The following is a 19,856-nucleotide window of genomic DNA, read 5'->3' as shown; positions in this document are numbered from 1 at the left end:
GGGGGGGGGGGGGGGGGGCGCCAACCCAGACAGGAAGATCACATCAGTGACTCAATATACCTCTCTGTGTATTAGGCATGTTTACCTCTCCTTACCAGGAATGATACTTCTAGTTTAAAACGATTTGGTACGATATGATTAGTGGTATGAATCGATGAGATTCGGTTTTGTTGAGATATGATTCAATGCACTGACAGTTGTTGCATGAACACGTTCATTTTCCATTCTGAATGAATATCTGATGGTGGTGGAGCTCAGGTGCTGGATCTGTCTGAGCTGACTTCTCTGAGCTGAGGGGCACTGTGTGTGTGTGTGTGTGTGTGTGTGTGTGTGTGTGTGTGTGTGTGTGTGTGTGTGTGTGTGTGTGTGTGTGTGTGTGTGTGTGTGTGCGCGTGCATGTGCATGTGCGTGGTGAGGTGAGGTGAGCCATAGGGTAGACTAAGCATCCACCACTATCAAATTAGGGGGGGCAATTTGTTTTTGTCCCCCACTTTTTATCTGGTCCTCATCATCCACTGATTAACTTGTCATGTGGCAGGTGAACATGTATTGAGCTAGTTATATGTCAATATTTATCTTTAGAAATTAGCTATTACATTCAAAGCCAAGTGATATAACACAGCTTTGGATTTCAAAGCCGTCTCAAAAGCGAATGGTTTTGATTGTTTGTAATTTGAAGGAAAAGAGAGCTACTCTCTTCTCTCATTCTGACCAGTGCATCTGGCAAAAATGATTGTGGTTCTTTTTATGAAAGTACACCATGACCCTGTTAATGTAAAAATTACCAAATGCACTCACTGTTTAAAGCAGAACTACCAAAAATATTTTGCATAGTGAATCTGCCAATCGAAAGCCCCAATCAGCAGTTAAATGTGCAATAAGCAAGATGTGAGATGTGTCCACTCAGGTAGCCGACACAGCTCTGCCAGTTAAACACAATTTCCTACAGAGCGTTTGGTAACAATGACCCAGCAAATTACTTTGGTTAATAAAGCCTTTGATTTATCATTGCGAAAGCTATTTTACAAACATCTGAATGCTGAAGGTGGCACGTAGATGTAGCCTACCAGTATTAGATCAAGGATAGGGTAGACCTACCTCTCGTTGGTGCGAGCAGCTGCGTCTCCCACACTCTGCACACAGTTGTTATGACAATGTCATATGCAGTTACATGCATACAGTTTGATAGGCTGAGGGAGAGGACGAATCGATTCAGTCAGGAAAGATTATAGGTATTTTCTGAATGGACCGATGCCCTCCTATCTAAAACATTTGAACCATTATATACCTACTATTTATGCATGGGAATACTTGATAACAGATTTCCCAAATTAAAATCACTTAGAAAAAAGGAAAAAATGAAATGTACATTTGAAATCAGAAGTTTACATACACTTAGGTTGGGGTCATTAAAACTACTTTTTCAACCACTCCACAAATTTATTTTCTTTATCAAACTATAGTTTTGGCAAGTCGGTTAGAACATCTACTTTGTGCATGACACAAGTACTTTTTCCAACAATTGTTTACAGACAATTTATAATTCACTGTATCACAATTCCAGTGGGTCAGAAGTTTACATACACTAAGTTGACTGTGCCTTTAAACAGCTTGTAAAATTCCAGAATATTATGTCATGTCTTTAGAAGCTTCTGATAGGCTAATTGACATCATTTGACTCAGTAGGAGGTGTACCTGTGGATGTATTTCAAGGACTACCTTCAAACTCAGTGCCTCTTTGCTTAACATTCAAAAAAATATATATTTGACCTTTATTTAACCAGGTAAGCTAGTTGAGAACAAGTTATCATTTACATCTGCGACCTGGCCAAGATAAAGCAAAGCAGTGCGACACAAACAACAACACAGAGTTACAGATGGAATAAACAAACATACAGTCAAAAATACAGGATAGGATAAGTAGGATAAAGGAGGTGAAGCAATAAATAGGCCAGAGTGGTGAAATAATTACAATATAGCAATTAAACACTGGAGTGATAGATGTGCAGAAGATGAGTGTGCAAGCAGAGATAATGGGGTGCAAAGGAGTAAAATAAATAACAGTATTGGGGGATGAGGTAGTTGGATGGGCTATTTACAGATGGGCTATGTACAGGTGCAGTGATCTGTGAGCTGCTCTGACAGCTGGTGCTTAAAGTTAGGGATGGAGATATGAGTCTCCAGCTTCAGACATCATGGGAAAATCAGAAGAAATCAGCCAAGACTTCAGAAAAATAAATGTAGACCTCCACAAGTCTGGTTCATCCTTGGGAGCAATTTCCAAATGCCTGAAGGTACCACCTTCATCTGTACAAACAATAGTACGCAAGTATGAGACCACGCAGCCATCATACTGCTCAGGAAGGAGACGCGTTCTGTCTCCTAGAGATGAACATACTTTGGTGCGAAGAGTGCAAATCAATTCCAGAACAACAGCAAAGAAACAGGTACAAAATAATCTATATCCACAGTAAAACGAGTCCTATATCGACATAACCTGAAAGGCAATGCTATCAAATACTAATTGAGTGTATGTAAACTTCTGACCCACTGGGAATGTGATGAAAGTAATACAAATGGAAAGAAATCATTCTCTCTACTATTATTCTGACATTTCACATTCTTAAAATAAAGTGGTGATCCTAACTGACCGGGCATTTTTACTAGGATTAAATGTCAGGAATTGTGAAAAACTGAATTTAAATGTATTTGGCTAAGGTGTATGTAAACTTCTGACTTCAATTGTATATTTTTTTTACTAAGAAAATAAAGGCACACATTTTTCCCCGTGGGTCACCTATTGGGGAACCCTGACGTACTGTATGGAGCATTCTGGAGTTACAATGTTTTTGTTTTGGTGATTCAATTACTTTCAGAATTCAGTGGCTTTACTATGCTGAATCATTCCCTCTATCTTATATCAGTGATTCGATAAGAACAGCAAATAGTGATATCAGATTATTGGGGAATCTAATTAGTATAAAACTAAATTATAAATGATATTATTTGCCTTGCAGTCTGAGGCTGATTACACAATAAAGTAATTGCATCGAAATCTCATTCCATATATTTCATATGCCACACACATACACACGCACCTACACAAACACACTCGTGCACGCACACACACCCACGCTCACAAGGCCATCAGGAACCTGTTCCCGACCTGCCTGTCAGCTCATTGGAAAGGAATTAACAGTAATACGATTGTGATTATTCTGCCTGCTACCAATTTCTTACCATTCACCAGGAATCAGAAACACTTGTCATTTCAATTTGGACTGATAACGAGAAAGGTGTAGATGAAGAATGTGAGGGGACGGACAGTGAAGGGTTTATGTGGTGTAAGGAGACGTTGAAGTGAAGGGAGAGACAGAGACAGAGAGTGGAGAGCTTTCTTGTTAAACCGTAGTGACAGTGAAGTCATTCCCAGGGTTGATGCCTGGTGACGGAAATACAGCTACAAGCTCATATCTCATACCGTCTTCATGAGTTAGCGTTTATTTCCTGTCCATAATCTATGGTGCAGGCCTCAGTCACATCACAGGCCTCGAACTTAAACACATGAGTTCCATCTGAGAGCAGATAGTGTTTGCATTCCTATGGGTCCACAAAATGGCGCACTACATTTGGGATAGGGGCTATTTGGGACTTTAGTAGTGTCTCATGTTAAGCAGAAGAACACATTCAGAGCCTTCAGTAAGTATTTACACCCCTTGACTTTTTCCACATGTTGTTGTGTTACAGCCTGAATTTAAAATGGATTCAATTGAGATTGTGTGTCATTCATCTACACACGATACCCCACAATGTCAAAGTGGAGTTATGTTTTTAGAAATGTTTACAAATAAATACATGTAAATAAAAAGGTATTCATGTCAATCAGTATTCAACCCTTTTGTTATTGCAAGCTTAAATAAGTTCAGGAATAAAAATGTGCTTATCAAGTCACATAATAAGTTGCATGGACTCACTCTGTGTGCAATAATATTGTTTAACATGATTTTAAAATGACTACACTATCTCTGTACCTCACACATAGAATTATCTGTAAGGTTCCTCAGTCGAGCAGTGAATTTCAAGCACAGATTCAAGCACAAGGACACTAGCGGTGCATGGGTAAAATCACTGGGGAAGCCAAGACAGGGAAAAAAAGCAATTGTACAACCTATGTGTTTTTATAATTGTGTTGTTTGCTCTATAACCTGTTAGTTCATATGCCATGCCACCGTGATACAGTATATAGGTCTGAGGCCAAGACAATAAGAAGACTAAATTCAACCACACCTTTGTTTCATCACAAAACCGGAGAGCAACATCTGTCCGGTGGAGTCCACAAAGCATATTGCATGTAACAAACTGACCTACAGCATGGTCAAGCAAGTTAATGTTTCCAACCTTTTTGAACTAACTAAACAACTACTGATTTAGAACACCTCAGCGTTATCGCAAGTGGCGAAGAAAACAGGAGCTGCCTCCACTATTCCAGCACCATTTCAACATTTCATCATTAAATCACCGATTGCTTAGCCTAAAACAGTGACAACTAAAAGATTCCAAAAACAATTTAGTCAAATCAAAATAAGCTAAATATTATGTGGCTGTCCATGGTACTGATTTATGTGTATGTGTATGAGTGTGTGTGTGTGTGTGTGTGTGTGTGTGTGTGTGTGTGTGTGTGTGTGTGTGTGTGTGTGTGTGTGTGTGTGTGTGTGTGTGTGTGTGTGTGTGTGTGTGTGTGTGTGTGTGTGTGTGAGGGGCACTGTTTTGCTCCTTCGGTGGCTGACTCCGACTCCGTTGAGATACATTCAGCCTCTTGCGAATTGAAGGAACATTTTGAAACACAGAGAGACGCACAGAGAGACAAAAGATAAATTATATTTTTTATAGGATTTTTGGGGGGAGAAGCCTGCTTTCTCTTGGCATCCAAGAATACACTCCACTGCACAAAAACCAGGGAGGTTTTCCAATGGTTCGAAAAGAAGGGCACGTATTAAAAACAGCAGACGTTGAATGTCCCTGTAAGCATCAAATTGTATTTGTCACTTGCTTCGGTAAACAGCAGATGTAGACTAGCAGTGAAACGTTTACTAACGGGCCTTTCCAGCAATGACATTTTTTTAAAGAGAAATAGTAGAAAGAAAAACATATATAATAATAACACAAGGAATAAATACACAATGGTAACTTGGCTATATACACAAGGTACCAGTTTCAAGTCGATGTGCAGGGGTACGAGGTAGATGAGGTAGATCTGTACATATAGGTTATGTAAAGTGACTAGGCAACGGGGTAGATAATTAACAGTAACAGCATGTGATGAGTCAAAAGAGATTAGTGCAAAAATGTCAATGAGGATATTCCGGGTAGCTATTGGTTTACTATTTAACTAACTATTTAACAGTTGTAAGGCTTGGGGATAGAAGCTGTTCAAGGTCCTGTTGGTTCCAGACTTGGTTCATTGGTACCGCTTGCCATGCGCTATCAGAGAGAACAGTCTATGACTTGGGTGACTGGAGTCTTTGATATTTTTGGGTCGTTCCTCTGACGCCGCCTGGTTTAGAGTTCCTGGATGGCAGGGAGCTCGGCCCTAGTGATGTACTGGGCCGTGTGCACTACCCTCTGTAGCACCTTGCTGCCGGATGTCAAACAGTTACCATACCAAGCAGTGATCAGCCAGTCAAGATGCTCTCAATGGTGAAGCTGTCTGAGGGCCCAAGCCAAATCTTTTCAGGTTACCGAGGGGGAAGAGGTGTTGTCGTGCCATCGAGGAACTTGAAGCTCTCGACCTGTTCCACAATACACCCAGTCACTACAAAGATACAGGCGTCCTTCCTAACTCAGTTGCCGTAGATGAAGGAAACTGTCCAGGATTTTACCATGAGGCCAATGGTAACTTTAAAATAGATACCGAGTTGAATTGCTTTCATAAGAGATAACATTTATGTTAGTATTACTCCACAGTACTAACATAAATGACGGAGTGAAAAGAAGGAAGCCTTTACAGAATGAAAAATATTCCAAAACATGCATCCTTTTTGTAACAAGGCACTTAAGTAACACTTAAAAATGAACTTTCTGTCTGGAATACAAAGCGTTATGTTTGGGGCAAATCCAACACAACACATCACTTCATATTTTCAAGCATGGTGGTGGCCGCATCATGTGTGGGTATGCTTGTCATCGGCAAGGACTAGAGAGTTTTTTAGGATAAGAATCCTAGAGGAAAACATGGTTCAATCTTCTTTCCAACAGACACTAGGAGAGAAGTTCACCTTTCAGCAGGACAATTACCTAAAACACAAGGCCAAATATACACTGGAGTTGCTTACCAAGATGACATTGAATGTTCCTGAGTGGCCTAGATACAGTTTTCACGTAAAAATTGTGCTTAATTTGAGTCGAATCCTGCCAGGAACAGAATCCGGCACATCTCCGTTTTGGACTGTTTCGTTTCGGAACCTATTTGGCCGGATCCGGTGCCTCTCAGTGGCATGAAAAATAATTGTCACTATTTGCAATGTAAAAATTCTAATAAAAGCGATCAAAGTTAATTTGAGTTGTCACTGCGTTAATTCTCCAGCCCCGCCCCCCGTATCTCTCACATAACTAAAATTAGATTTGCTCACTATGATCTCTCCCCTTCTCTCTGCTCTGACAGACATGAGCCTGCAACTCGCATCTCTCCAGCACTGCACTTTATCATGTATTTCTTTATAGAGGCACGCAAAGGGTTCTGGAGGAGCTGCGGCATGCCTGATGAATCGAAATAAATTTGCCAAAGTTATAGAGTTACTGCTGTCTGTTCAGAAAGGAAGGACATCATTCAGAATAACCTACTACACCATGAGAAAGGCAAAAATTTAGCCACAGAGTATAAATAGCTTCTTTTAGACTAGCTGTGGAGTGTAGCTCAATAACAAGGCATAGCCTACAGTCTGGAACGTGCAGCAAATATGTCCGTAAACAAACACCATCCAAACAAAACGTGCCTTTCGCAATATTTCAATTAGTTTATAATCTCGGGAAAACACATGATGGAAAGCAAATGGCTCCTGCTGAAAAGAGAAGACTCTAATCTGTCAGCTGTAGGCTACCAAAATATTTGATCAACTTCTCTTCCAAATATTGTTTTACAAAGTAAAACAAGAGAGAGAGAGAGATAGAGAGGCTTTTGGCACGACCTCATATTCCATCACCAGCATGTGAGCTGCGCATCATTGGGTGAGTCAGTGAAACTGAAAAGCATTTTAAGGACTATAATTTACTCCTCATATTGTACCATAAAATATGTCTCCACACACCTAGGCATAGGCTATTGATGGATTCAAGACAAGGTCATTTTCATTGAACTCAGTTTCTCAGTTTGTCTGTGTCAAAGTAGCCTGTCATTTCAATCATTTGTGAGGTATTATGGTGCTTTCAAGACAACTGGGAACTTGGACAAAAAAATTGGTTGAATCATGACGTCAGTGATGTTCAGGTCAGAAAGTCGGAGTTCTGGAACGAGTCCAGAGTTCCCCACTTGGAATTCTAAGTTGGATGACCGTCCAAAACAAATCTTCCCAGTTGGAGCTTGTTTTTTCCCGATTTCCCAGTTGTCTTGAATGCGTCATAAAAAAAATGATTATGCCAGAGTCTCCAGTCATGCGAAATGATGTAGAATTGCAAGAAATGCGTTAATAAAAGGCCCAAAATTTCCCGGACCAACCTACACACATTTTTTCCCTCATGTGTGCAACTTCTGTAAGTGCCTCTACACTACTGCTCTATGCCCCTACGCAAATGTGATGATATGCATGCATTGCTTTATTTCAAAGGTAATTTTTCTCATGCTTTCCAGTGTTGTGCTGGGGGGGCAAGGCTATTTTCTTGCCTGCCGAAATACTCCCCCTCTTCTATCTTGGGACTGCAAGGCCTGGCACACCTCTGGATAGTTTTGGTACTGCAAGATAGAAAATGTTCTAATGTTTAAGAAAATAAATATAATAATAGAAGATAATATAATACAAATATTATCACACAATAACACAAAAACATCATAGAAAGTTACGTTTGTTAACAAGCATTAAACAGGAAATACAAATTTAAATCTTTGCATAAATTACAATAAATAAAAAATAAAATGACAATAAATAACATAAACAAATTGGAAATCTGCAACAGCTCGACTGAATATTTAGTCCACTTTTTATGGAAATTTTCCAGGTGATACTGTCGCCTGGGACTCAAACCTAACCTCATCCTGACAGGCAGCGCAGACATAATCCTCCAATGATGTGACGGTCTTCATACAGGACCGGTGGAACCATCGTGGGCAGCGGTCACAACCAATAGAAATGTTACAGCTTATACAAATTCATACTCGTAAAAATATGCCTTTAGAAGTGAACAAGCAATTACCCAGTTAGTGTCTTCCTCATTATTATCCTCATCCCCACAGAAGTGGCACAGTTGGCTCAAGTCATCCAGCAAAACATAATGTCAAGTAGTCTATACATCTTTACATGTATTTTTCTGAGCAAACAGGGAACAGGGAATAAGGGAATAGTATAGGTTTCTTGTAACCAAATGTTTAAATGCATGTGTTTTAGTGGCCATCTAGTCAGAAGTTGGATCAAAGATCACCTTGAAAGATCCATATAAATGTTGTTGTTTTTTAAATCTACAATTATATTAAATTAGAAATTGAACATACCAGTGTTTTGGAGGAGAGTAACTGCTATTTCTTCTCTCATGAAGTTAACATCTTTGTCCGTATTTGAAAAGACAATCGACTCCTCCTTCAGAACACATTCAGCAAACTGGGGAAATAATGTGATGGGCATTTCAGTTTCCCCAGCAAAATTATGTTACACATTATAATCGCAACTATACAACGACACAGCTATAATATAATTTGACAGTTCTGTTTTGCCTTTTCGTCAGTATACTTTCAGTAGGTTAATTGTGCATTACTTGTACTCTCATACTTACTTTCAAGGCAAAGACCCCACAAGAAGTAACATCTTGTTGGCATGGTGAGGAAGGGTACCACACACTCATCTGGAGATACTACACCCCTTCTCTCTCAGGAATGATCTGAACATATATGTTAATACAAGTACAGCCTTTTGAAACACTTTATTGATTACAATATAGAGATTACTAACAGTATAGCATTTCAAATACTTTATTATTCCATTGTAAAAAAAATATTAAAGACAACAGGCCTTGCAGTCCCAAGATAGAAGAGGGGAAGAATTTCAGCAGGCAAGAGAATAGCCTTGCCCGAAATCCTCCCCCCCTTTCTAATTTAGTTAACTTTGTGGCTACAGTCAAATAATTTCTGTGGCACACACTACTGGTCAACATGAGCTACCAAAATGATTCAGAAGTGTGCCAGGCCTTGCAGTCCCAAGATAGAAGGGGGGGGGGGGGGGATTTTGGTATGCAAGCAATAAACATTTCAGAACAACTACTAGTCGAATAAGATGGCGAATTTTGGCAAAGAGATTTATTTATAGACTAATACACTTGAAACAAATAATCAAACCGAAAAATGCAGACATTACTAGTGCCTCCCCGAGATCAAACCGACATGAAAAATAAAATGAAACGCAGCCTAACGTGAACAGAAATCTCAACTAGCAAGCAAGTCGCAGCAATGAAGAATTGAGTGCATGCGAGTTCAAGCATGTTGCAGCGATGAAGAATTGAGTACATACGAGTTCACGCGAAGGGGGGGGGGGGGGGGGGGGTGGATAATTCTGGCAGGTCACCTTCTCGCACTCAGTTTTTCTTCCAGCACCTCCCGATTTACAAATTAAGCACTGCTTAAATCGACTTGAAAATATATGGCAAGACTTGAAAATGGCTATTTAGCAATGACCAATAACAAACTTGAAGATTTTTTTGTAAGAATAATGGACAAATATTGTACAATCCATGTTTGCAAAGCTCTTAGAGACACCCTGAAAGGTAATACTAACTTGTATTTACTAAGGGGGTTGAATACTTATTTATTTAAAAGTAATACACATTTTCTTCCACAGTCAAGGGGTATGAATATTTTCTGAAGGCACCATGCAACTCACAGCATGGCTAAAAAACACATCTGGTAAAATTCATCCCATATTAAAGAACAACATGATCCCTTTGGTGATGAGGAGCAGCGCAGTGTGTGTGTGTGTGTGTGTGTGTGTGTGTGTGTGTGTGTGTGTGTGTGAGCTACACGCTTCCTGCTGACACCGTAAAGAGAAGACAGGTGTTAAATTGTAGCTGACAACAGTCTAATGCTTCTGAATGCGGTATAATGTGTATATCTACAAGTTACATACAATACAAACATACAGTGCATTTGGAAAGTATCCGAACCCCTTGACTTTTTCCACATTTTGTTACGTTACACCCTTATTCTAAAATGGATTAAATATTTTATTTTCCACATCAATCTACACATAATACCCCATAATGACAAAGTGAAAACAGTTTTTTAGAAATTTCTGCAAATATATAAAAAATATAGAAACAGAAATACCTAATTTACATAAGGTAAGTATTCAGACCCTTTGCTATGAGACTCGAAATTGAGCTTAGTTGCATCTTGTTTCCTTTGATCATCCTTGAGTTGTTTCTACAACTTGATTGGAGTCCACCTGTGGTAAAATCTATTGATTGAACATGATTTGGAAAGGCACAGACCTGACTATATAAGGTCCCACAGTTGACAGTGCATGTCAGAGAAATATCCACGCCGTGAAGTCGAAGGAATTGTCCATCGAGCTCCTTAGACCTCCTTGGCCTCCATCACTCTTAAATAAAAGAAGTTTGGAACCACCAAGACTCTTCATAGAGCGGCTGCTCTGCCAAACTGAGCAATCTGGGTTGAAGGGCCTTGGTCAGGGAGGTGACCAAGAACCCAATGGTCACTCTAACAGAGCTCCAGAGTTCCTCTGTGGAGATGGAAGAACCTTCCAGAAGGACAACCATCTCTTCAGTGCTCCACCAATCAGGCCTTCATGGCTCCTCAGTAAATGGCACGTGACAGCCTAAAGACTCTCAGACCATGAGAAACAAGATTCTCTAGTCTGATGAAACCAAGATTGAACTCTTTGGCCTGAATGCCAAGCGTCACGTCTGGAGGAAACCTGGCACCGTCCCTACGGTGAAGCATGGTGGTGGCAGCATCATCCTGTGGGGATTTTTTTTCTGCGGCAGGGACTGAGAGACTAGTCGGGATCGAGAGAAAGATGAACGGAGCAAAGTCCAAAGAGGTCCTTGATGAAAACCTGCTCCAGAGTGCTCAGGACTTTTGGGGCGAAGGTTCACCTTCCAACAGGACAACAACCCTAAGCACACAGCCAAGGCTTCGGGACAAGTCTCTGAATGTCCTTGAGTGACCCAGCCAGAGCCCGGACTTGAACCCGATCGAACATTTCTGGAGAGACCTGAAAATAGCGACCTGTGTAGCGACACTCCCCATCCAACCTGACAGAGCTTGAGAGGATCTGCAGAGAAGAATGGGAGAAACTCCCCAAATACAGGTGTGCCAAGCTTGTAGTGTCATACCCAAGAATACTCCGCTGTAATCGCTGCTAAAGGTGCTTCATCAAAGTACTGAGTATTTTTAATACATTTGAAAATAATGTCATTATAGGGTATTGGGAACACTTCCTTACACGGTACACCAAAAACAGATTTCAAATGTAGACATTTCTGCTAAGAAACAGATGGCTGTGATATAATGACCATGAGGAAAACTTGTTCATACAGATGTAGGATCTTAATTTGAGCCAGTTTGCTACAGCAGGAAAATAATCCTGCAGCAACAATACATTGAATTATTATGTGGATTATAATTCATAGACATGTTTCTTACTGTGTTACACTGTGAAGTCAATGGAGAACAAGAGCACCTCCTCCCAGCTGCCCACTGCACTGAGGCTAGGTAACACGGTCACCACCGATAAATCCATGATTATCGAAAACTTCAATAAGCATTTCTCAACGGCTGGCCATGCCTTCCGCCTGGCTACTTCAACCTCGGCCAACAGCCCCGCCCCCCCCGCTGCTCCTCGCCCAAGCCTCTCCAGGTTCTCCTTTACCCAAATCCAGATAGCAGATGTTCTGAAAGAGCTACAAAACCTGGACCCGTACAAATCAGCTGGGCTTGACAATCTGGACCCTCTATTTCTGAAACTATCCGCCACCATTGTCGCAACCCCTATTACCAGCCTGTTCAACCTCTCTTTCATATCGTCTGAGATCCCCAAGGATTGGAAAGCTGCCGCAGTCATCCCCCTCTTCAAAGGGGGAGACACCCTGGACCCAAACTGTTACAGACCTATATCCATCCTGCCCTGCCTATCTAAGGTCTTCGAAAGCCAAGTCAACAAACAGGTCACTGACCATCTCGAATCCCACTGTACCTTCTCCGCTGTGCAATCTGGTTTCCGAGCCGGTCACGGGTGCACCTCAGCCACACTCAAGGTACTAAACGATATTATAACCGCCATCGATAAAAGACAGTACTGTGCAGCCGTCTTCATCGACCTTGCCAAGGCTTTCGACTCTGTCAATCACCATATTCTTATCGGCAGACTCAGTAGCCTCGGTTTTTCGGATGACTGCCTTGCCTGGTTCACCAATTACTTTGCAGACAGAGTTCAGTGTGTCAAATCGGAGGGCATGCTGTCCGGTCCTCTGGCAGTCTCTATGGGGGTGCCACAGGGTTCAATTCTCGGGCCGACTCTTTTCTCTGTATACATCAATGATGTTGCTCTTGCTGCGGGCGATTCCCTGATCCACCTCTACGCAGACGACACCATTCTATATACTTTCGGCCCGTCATTGGACACTGTGCTATCTAACCTCCAAACAAGCTTCAATGCCATACAACACTCCTTCCGTGGCCTCCGACTGCTCTTAAACGCCAGTAAAACCAAATGCATGCTTTTCAACCGATCGCTGCCTGCACCCGCATGCCCGCCTAGCATCACCACCCTGGATGGTTCCGACCTAGAATATGTGGACATCTATAAGTACCTAGGTGTCTGGCTAGACTGCAAACTCTCCTTCCAGACTCATATCAAACATCTCCAATCGAAAATCAAATCAAGAGTCGGCTTTCTATTCCGCAACAAAGCCTCCTTCACTCACGCCGCCAAGCTTACCCTAGTAAAACTGACTATCCTACCGATCCTCGACTTCGGCGATGTCATCTACAAAATGGCTTCCAACACTCTACTCAGCAAACTGGATGCAGTCTATCACAGTGCCATCCGTTTTGTCACTAAAGCACCTTATACCACCCACCACTGCGACTTGTATGCTCTAGTCGGCTGGCCCTCGCTACATATTCGTCGCCAGACCCACTGGCTCCAGGTCATCTACAAGTCCATGCTAGGTAAAGCTCCGCTCACTGGTCACGATGGCAACACCCATCCGTAGCACGCGCTCCAGCAGGTGTATCTCACTGATCATCCCTAAAGCCAACACCTCATTTGGCCGCCTTTCGTTCCAGTACTCTGCTGCCTGTGACTGGAACGAATTGCAAAAATCGCTGAAGTTGGAGACTTTTATCTCCCTCACCAACTTCAAACATCAGCTATCTGAGCAGCTAACCGATCGCTGCAGCTGTACATAGTCTATTGGTAAATAGCCCACCCATTTTCACCTACCTCATCCCCATACTGTTTTTATTTATTTACTTTTCTGCTTTTGCACACCAATATCTCTACCTGTACATGACCATCTGATCATTTATCACTCCAGTGTTAATCTGCAAAATTGTAATTATTCGCCTACCTCGCCTTTTGCACACATTGTATATAGACTCCCCCTTTGTTTTCTACTGTGTTATTGACTTGTTAATTGTTTACTCCATGTGTAACTCTGTGTTGTCTGCTCATACTGCTATGCTTTATCTTGGCCAGGTCGCAGTTGCAAATGAGAACTTGTTCTCAACTAGCCCACCTGGTTAAATAAAGGTGAAATAAAAATATAAATAAAAAAAAGGGAAAATCAAGTCTGAAAATAATAACTTCATAGGTATTTTTTAAACCTCAAATGCACGGCACATTTTACATTTCCTGCAACAGGATGATCAACTTAAGATCCTTCATCTGTACCGTATAATTTAACAATGACATGTACTTTGTTTGTGTGTAAATATAGGTTAAAAACAGCATATGAATACCATTTGAAATGACAATGATGATGATGGTTGTATAACGTCTAACTCACATAGAGATGCTATGGCGGTGTGAAACTCCAAACCTCCCCTTTGTATTTCAGCAGCATCCCTCTGTATCTGTTCCTCTGATCCACCGGGTATATTGTAGAGCACAGTAAAGCATCTGTGATACTGTTGTTGAAACATGCAGTGCCAGAGCCTCTGTTAGTCTCTATGGCCTCTGAGGGCAGCCCTTATCTTTTAACAACACGCATCTCATGCTCTCCTCTGGCATACAAATGAAAGACTCACTTAGGAGCTGTCTCTTTCCTCTCTCTGTCTCTCTCTCTCTGCTCTATTTGCTTTTTCCCGTCTGCTCTCTCTCTCTCTCTCTCTCTGTTCTCTTTGCCCTCTCTTTCTTTCTCTCTCTTCTCTTTCTCTCTCTCTTTCCTCTCTCTTCTGCTCCCTTTCTCTTTCTCGTCTGTCTGCTCCCCTCTCTCCATCCATCCCTTTCTGACATGCTAATCCTGTTTAAACTTGGAAATGTAGCCATATTGTATAAGTGCTGTGTGTGTGTGTCCTGATTTATCCCTCCAAACCATTTCATTCATACTGCTAGTTACTGAGCTGTGCTATCAGTGCTTTGCAAGAGGCGAAACAAAGGCATTACCTATCGCAGTCAAGTTTCTGATTGAAAAGTTGTTAGAATTTCCCAAAGGCTCATCTTTCTAAAGAAAAGTCTAGCTAACATAATAAAAGCAATTGAAAGATGGCGTCGACATACGTGGCAGCTCTGCTGCTAGCTCCTAAGCAACTTTGCTTATACTGTATTTTAGGCAGTGCCACTCCGACATTGCTTGTCCTAACATTTATATATGAATTAATTCCATTATTTTACTGTTAGATTTGTGTGCGTTGTTGTGAATTGTTAGATACTGCTGCACTGTTGGAGCTAGGAACACAACCATTTCGCTACACCCGCAATAACATCTGCTAAATATATGCGTGTGATCAATACAATTAGATTTGATTTGATTTGAAAATATGTTGTTAACCTGCAAACATGCTTAGTAAAAAAAAAAATGTTGTTAACCTGCAAACATAATTAGTAAAACAGTCATGTTCTGGGTTAAGTTCTCCCCTAACTCACTTAGAGTGGAGCTGGTAAGTTAAACGACAGTAACATGGCATTGTTAGGCTCTAATGTGGATTTAAAGTGGCACTGAACATCACACAGTAATAACACTGAAATTAGGAAAGGCAGCACCCTGATCAAGTCAACAGTGATGGGTCTGAGAGAGGAATTACATCTCCATTACATGGTAAGGGACAGTAGCCTTCAAATACATTTATGGTTGACAATCTATCGTTTGCTCTGAATGCTTCCATTTGACTTCCTCCATGGTTATGTTAAAGAGAAGATAATGGGTTTTTTTATCCTGTGGGGAAATCTTGTTTGCAGCACAGTGCATATACACTGAGTGTAAAAAACGTTAAGAACACCTTCCTAATATTGAGATGAGTTTTCCTTCAGAACAATTTGTTGAGGCATGGACTCTACAAGGTGTGGAAAGGGTTCCACAGGGATGCTGGCCCATGTTGATTCCAATGCATCCCACGGTTGTGTCAAGTTAACTGTATGTCCTTTGGTTGGTGGACAGTTCTTGATACACACGGGAAACTGTTGAGCATGAAAAACCCAGCAGCATTGCAGTTCTTGACACAAACCGGTGCACCTGGCACCTACTACCATGCCCAGTTCAAAGGCACTTCAATATTTTGTCTTGCCCATTCACCCTCTGAATGTTACACAATCCATGTCTCAAGGCTTAAAAATCTGTCTTTAACCTGTCTCCTCCCCTTCATCGACACTGATTGAAGTGGATTTAACAAGAGACCTCAATAAGGGATCATAACTTACCTGTAAGTCACCTGGTCAGTCTATGTCATAGAAAGAGCAGGTGTTTTTAATGTTTAATACACTCAGTGTATAAAAATACATCGTCAAGCGTAGACTTATACTGACAATAAACGCAGGTAGAAAGGGTGCTACGCGTGACAGATCAATGATTCATCTGTACACCATATACATCATAAAGATAAACACACTCAGTCAAGTACAATGTCACCTGTACCAGCCTGCTGGTTTTTAACATTCAGAAGCCACTGAGACAAAATATTGCCTGGCTCTATTCTTTTTGTGCCCTGGTGCCCTATAACGTTGCACGCGAGGTGTAGCTCAAACACCTGGTAAAGAGGCTGTCTGGGGTCCATCAGTACCTTGTGGGCCTTTGTGAGGGCTCTTTTGTAATGGTCTGCTTGATCCCCTGCACCTTCCTTGCAGAGCTAACTATGTTTTTGTTGTATATTTATCTGAGAGATGTGCTACGTTTTATGGAGAAGCCAGAGCGTGGCTTTGTAGTACAGCCTTCTGTTCTATAGAACGATATTGTCTCATTACACTCATAACCAGCTATTAGATTATAACCAAGGCCATGATACTATCAACTACATGGGGTCAGGACATATGATTAGTCTTGTAATGCTGAGAGGATGTCTTTAAAAATGGATCTATGCAACAGAGTAGAACATGAGAAATCACCAGCATTGACCTTATTATTGTGTCTGACAGAGAAAGTGATGATTCCACAATGTTATTCATTATGTGAATATACTCCAAATGCTAGTCATTAATTAAGCATGTTGCACAGTATTTGTTTTCTCAATGTTGTCACAGCTGACTAATCAAACAATATATGGACAATAACTTTTCTGTGTCGTTCATCATGCAGGCATATATTTCAGATACAAATAATAGTTGTATAGATTCGTGAACTGGATTAGTGAATCCAATTGCTGTGGAGATTTCCAACTGTTTTATTATTTATTGACAGCTTGAAAATGAGTTATATTTCTGGGTTGACTGTCTCCTCCGCTAGACCCCAAAAAATATATTTTCTCTCCTCCGATCTACGATCATCTCCCTCTGGCTTTTCATACTCAACTGAGCCTAATTTATTTGATAAGTGAGGCTCACTATGCATACTTGATCAGCCACAGATACATGGTTTTACTTTTTACTATTTTGCTGAGATTTTTCTACAATTTAATATTAATAGACGTGCCATCAGAAAGTATTCACACCCCATGGCTATTCCCACATTTTGTTGTGAGAGGAAGGAAAGGGAGGAAGGAGAGGAAGGAAACCGCTCAGGAATTTCACAATCAAGCCAACACAGTTACAGAGTTTAATGGTTGTGATAGGAGAAAACTGAGGATGGATCAACAACACAACATCGTATTTACACCACAATATTAACCTGATTGACAGAGTGTAAATAAGGAAGCCTGTATAGAATAAATATATTCCAAAACATGCATCCTGTTGGCAACAAGGTATTAAAGTAATACTGCAAAAATGTGGTAAAGCAATTCACTTTTTGTCCTGAGTACAAAGTGTTATGTTTGGGGCAAATGCAATACAACACATTACTGAGTACCACTCTCCATATTTTCAAGCATAGTGGTGGCAGCATCATGTTATAGGTATGCAGGTATGCAGAACAAATGAATATAATGGTAAACCCCAGGGAGTTATTTCAGAACAGGGCAGAATGAAGCATTCTGGGAACAGTGCTTCGACATTTGAAGAGTACGTCAGCTAGCAGGGCATTGTTGTCATTTTATAACAGGTGACAATCAGCAGAAATAAGGGAGTACTAACTAACTCTCATAGTAGTAGATGTGAGTTTCTCTTTCAAACAATCCCCTGGCCTTGTACACAGCAAATAGCTAACATTCGCCAAAGCAAACTAGCTACTGATAGGGCAACCCTAGTAACAGTACAGATGAAGATGAAAAATGATCAGGTGTACTGTACATCTTACTGTAGAAATTATTGTTGAAAACTAGTCTAGGTTGGAACTGTTGCTGTTAAAATACAATTGTAATTCTGAACTGGAATAAACTGATTGGAGCAAGATGCTTTTTGAGGCAAACACATTCACACAGTTCTGGGTTGTTCATCTACAGCAGGAAGCGGTCTCCTGCCTGACTGAGAAAGCAGATGATGTTCTGGTCCAGTTTGGCACCACATACCTATGCGAGTCAGGGTTCTCAACTCTGACATACTTTAAAAAAAAACAGGTATAGAAACAATTTGAAGGATGAGCACGACCTCAGTGTTGTACTGTCAAAAACAGAGCCCAGAATAGACTGCTGTATGTTTTCTGGTCTACATCAATCAGTTTATTCCAGTTCAAACTACAACATATGCATTGTATTTTAACAGCAACAGCTCCAACCTAGACTTTATTTCAACAATAATTGAAGTAAGATGTAAGATGTACAACAGCCCTGATCATTTTTCATATGTACTGTTACTTAGGGTTGCACTATCAAAAAGCCTGTGTGTGTTCTGTTATATATCTGTTTGACATGATCAATCCGTTTATTCCAGTTCAGAATTAAAATTATGTATTATATTGTAACAACAGCAGCTCCAACCTAGACAGATATGTAAGAGTGTTTTTAATGGGGGAAAATTACATTAATATATATTTATATGGATATTTAATTTCATTGTTATTTGTTTTTGTCTATATTGCATTTTTTTAGGCATAAGGGCAATGAAATGTACCAATATTTGTAATTTTTAAATTTTACCCCCTTTTTGTGGTATCCAATTGTTTGTAGTTACTATCTTGTCTCATCGCTACAACTCCCGTACGGGCTCGGGAGAGACGAAGGTCGAAAGCCATGTGTCCTCCGAAACACAACCCAACCAAGCCGCACTGCTTCTTAACACAGCGCGCATCCAACCCGGAAGCCAGCCGCACCAATGTGTCGGAGGAAACACCGTGCACCTGGCGACCTGGTTAGCGTGCACTGCGCCCGGCCCGCCACAGGAGTCGCTAGTACGCGATGAGACAAGGATATCCCTACAGGCCAAACACTCCCTAACCCGGACGACACTAGGCCAATTGTGCGTCGCCCCACGGACCTCCCGGTCGCAGCCGGCTGCGACAGAGCGCAAACCCAGAATCTCTGGTGGCACAGCTAGCACTGCGATGCAGTGCCCTAGACCACTGCGCCACCCGGGAGGCCCAAATGTAACAATATTTATGTATAGTTGCATATTTTCCTAAGCTGGGGTCCCAGGAAAACACAGAATTTCTCATTTGGGTCCCAGGCTGGAAAAGTTTACGAACCCCTGGCTTAGAGAAAGAGATTTTGTTTAACAAGTCATATTTTTTTCTGTCAAAAAGGTATGGAAGAAATGATTGACACCCCATGAGATTCTTATAAATAAAGTAGTCAAAAGTTGAATATTTGGTCCCATATTCCTAGCACCTGATGACTACATCAAGCGTGTGACTAGAAACGTTTTGGATGCATCTACAGTTCATTTTGATTGTGTTTCAGAGTATTTTGTGGTAAATAATGTATTGTGTAATTTTGTAGTCACTTTCATAATAAATAATAATATATATTTCTAAACACTTCTACATTGATTATAGATAATCCTGAATGAATTGTGAATAATGATGAGTTAGAAAGTTACAGAGGGTCAAAGATCATACATGCAAACCTCCCCTGCAAACCTCCCCTGTTATCGGTAATGGTGAGAGATTAGCATGTCTTGGGGTATGATCATTGGGGTACCCTCTTTGACTTTCTCACTCATACATTTATTCAATCA

General features: G+C 41.0%; 1 protein-coding gene and 1 long non-coding RNA gene across 5 annotated transcripts in view; one reads left to right on the top strand and one right to left on the bottom strand.

The window, feature by feature from the left end:
- The window catches only part of LOC110489416 (KH domain-containing, RNA-binding, signal transduction-associated protein 3-like), a 153,176-nt gene that overhangs the window by 108,101 nt on the left and 25,219 nt on the right, over nucleotides 1-19,856 (top strand). The window lies entirely within an intron of this gene.
- On the bottom strand, nucleotides 8,755-9,113 carry LOC118946492. Its single transcript, XR_005041346.1, has 2 exons — nucleotides 8,977-9,113; nucleotides 8,755-8,804 (listed from the first exon to the last, which is right to left on the bottom strand). It is a non-coding gene; the product is annotated as an uncharacterized LOC118946492 (long non-coding RNA).

The sequence above is a fragment of the Oncorhynchus mykiss genome, chromosome 32 (genome assembly GCF_013265735.2).
Source record: "Oncorhynchus mykiss isolate Arlee chromosome 32, USDA_OmykA_1.1, whole genome shotgun sequence".
NCBI lineage: Eukaryota > Metazoa > Chordata > Actinopteri > Salmoniformes > Salmonidae > Oncorhynchus > Oncorhynchus mykiss.
Note: the sequence above shows the minus strand (reverse complement) of the source record. Positions and strands in the feature narration are given on the sequence as shown.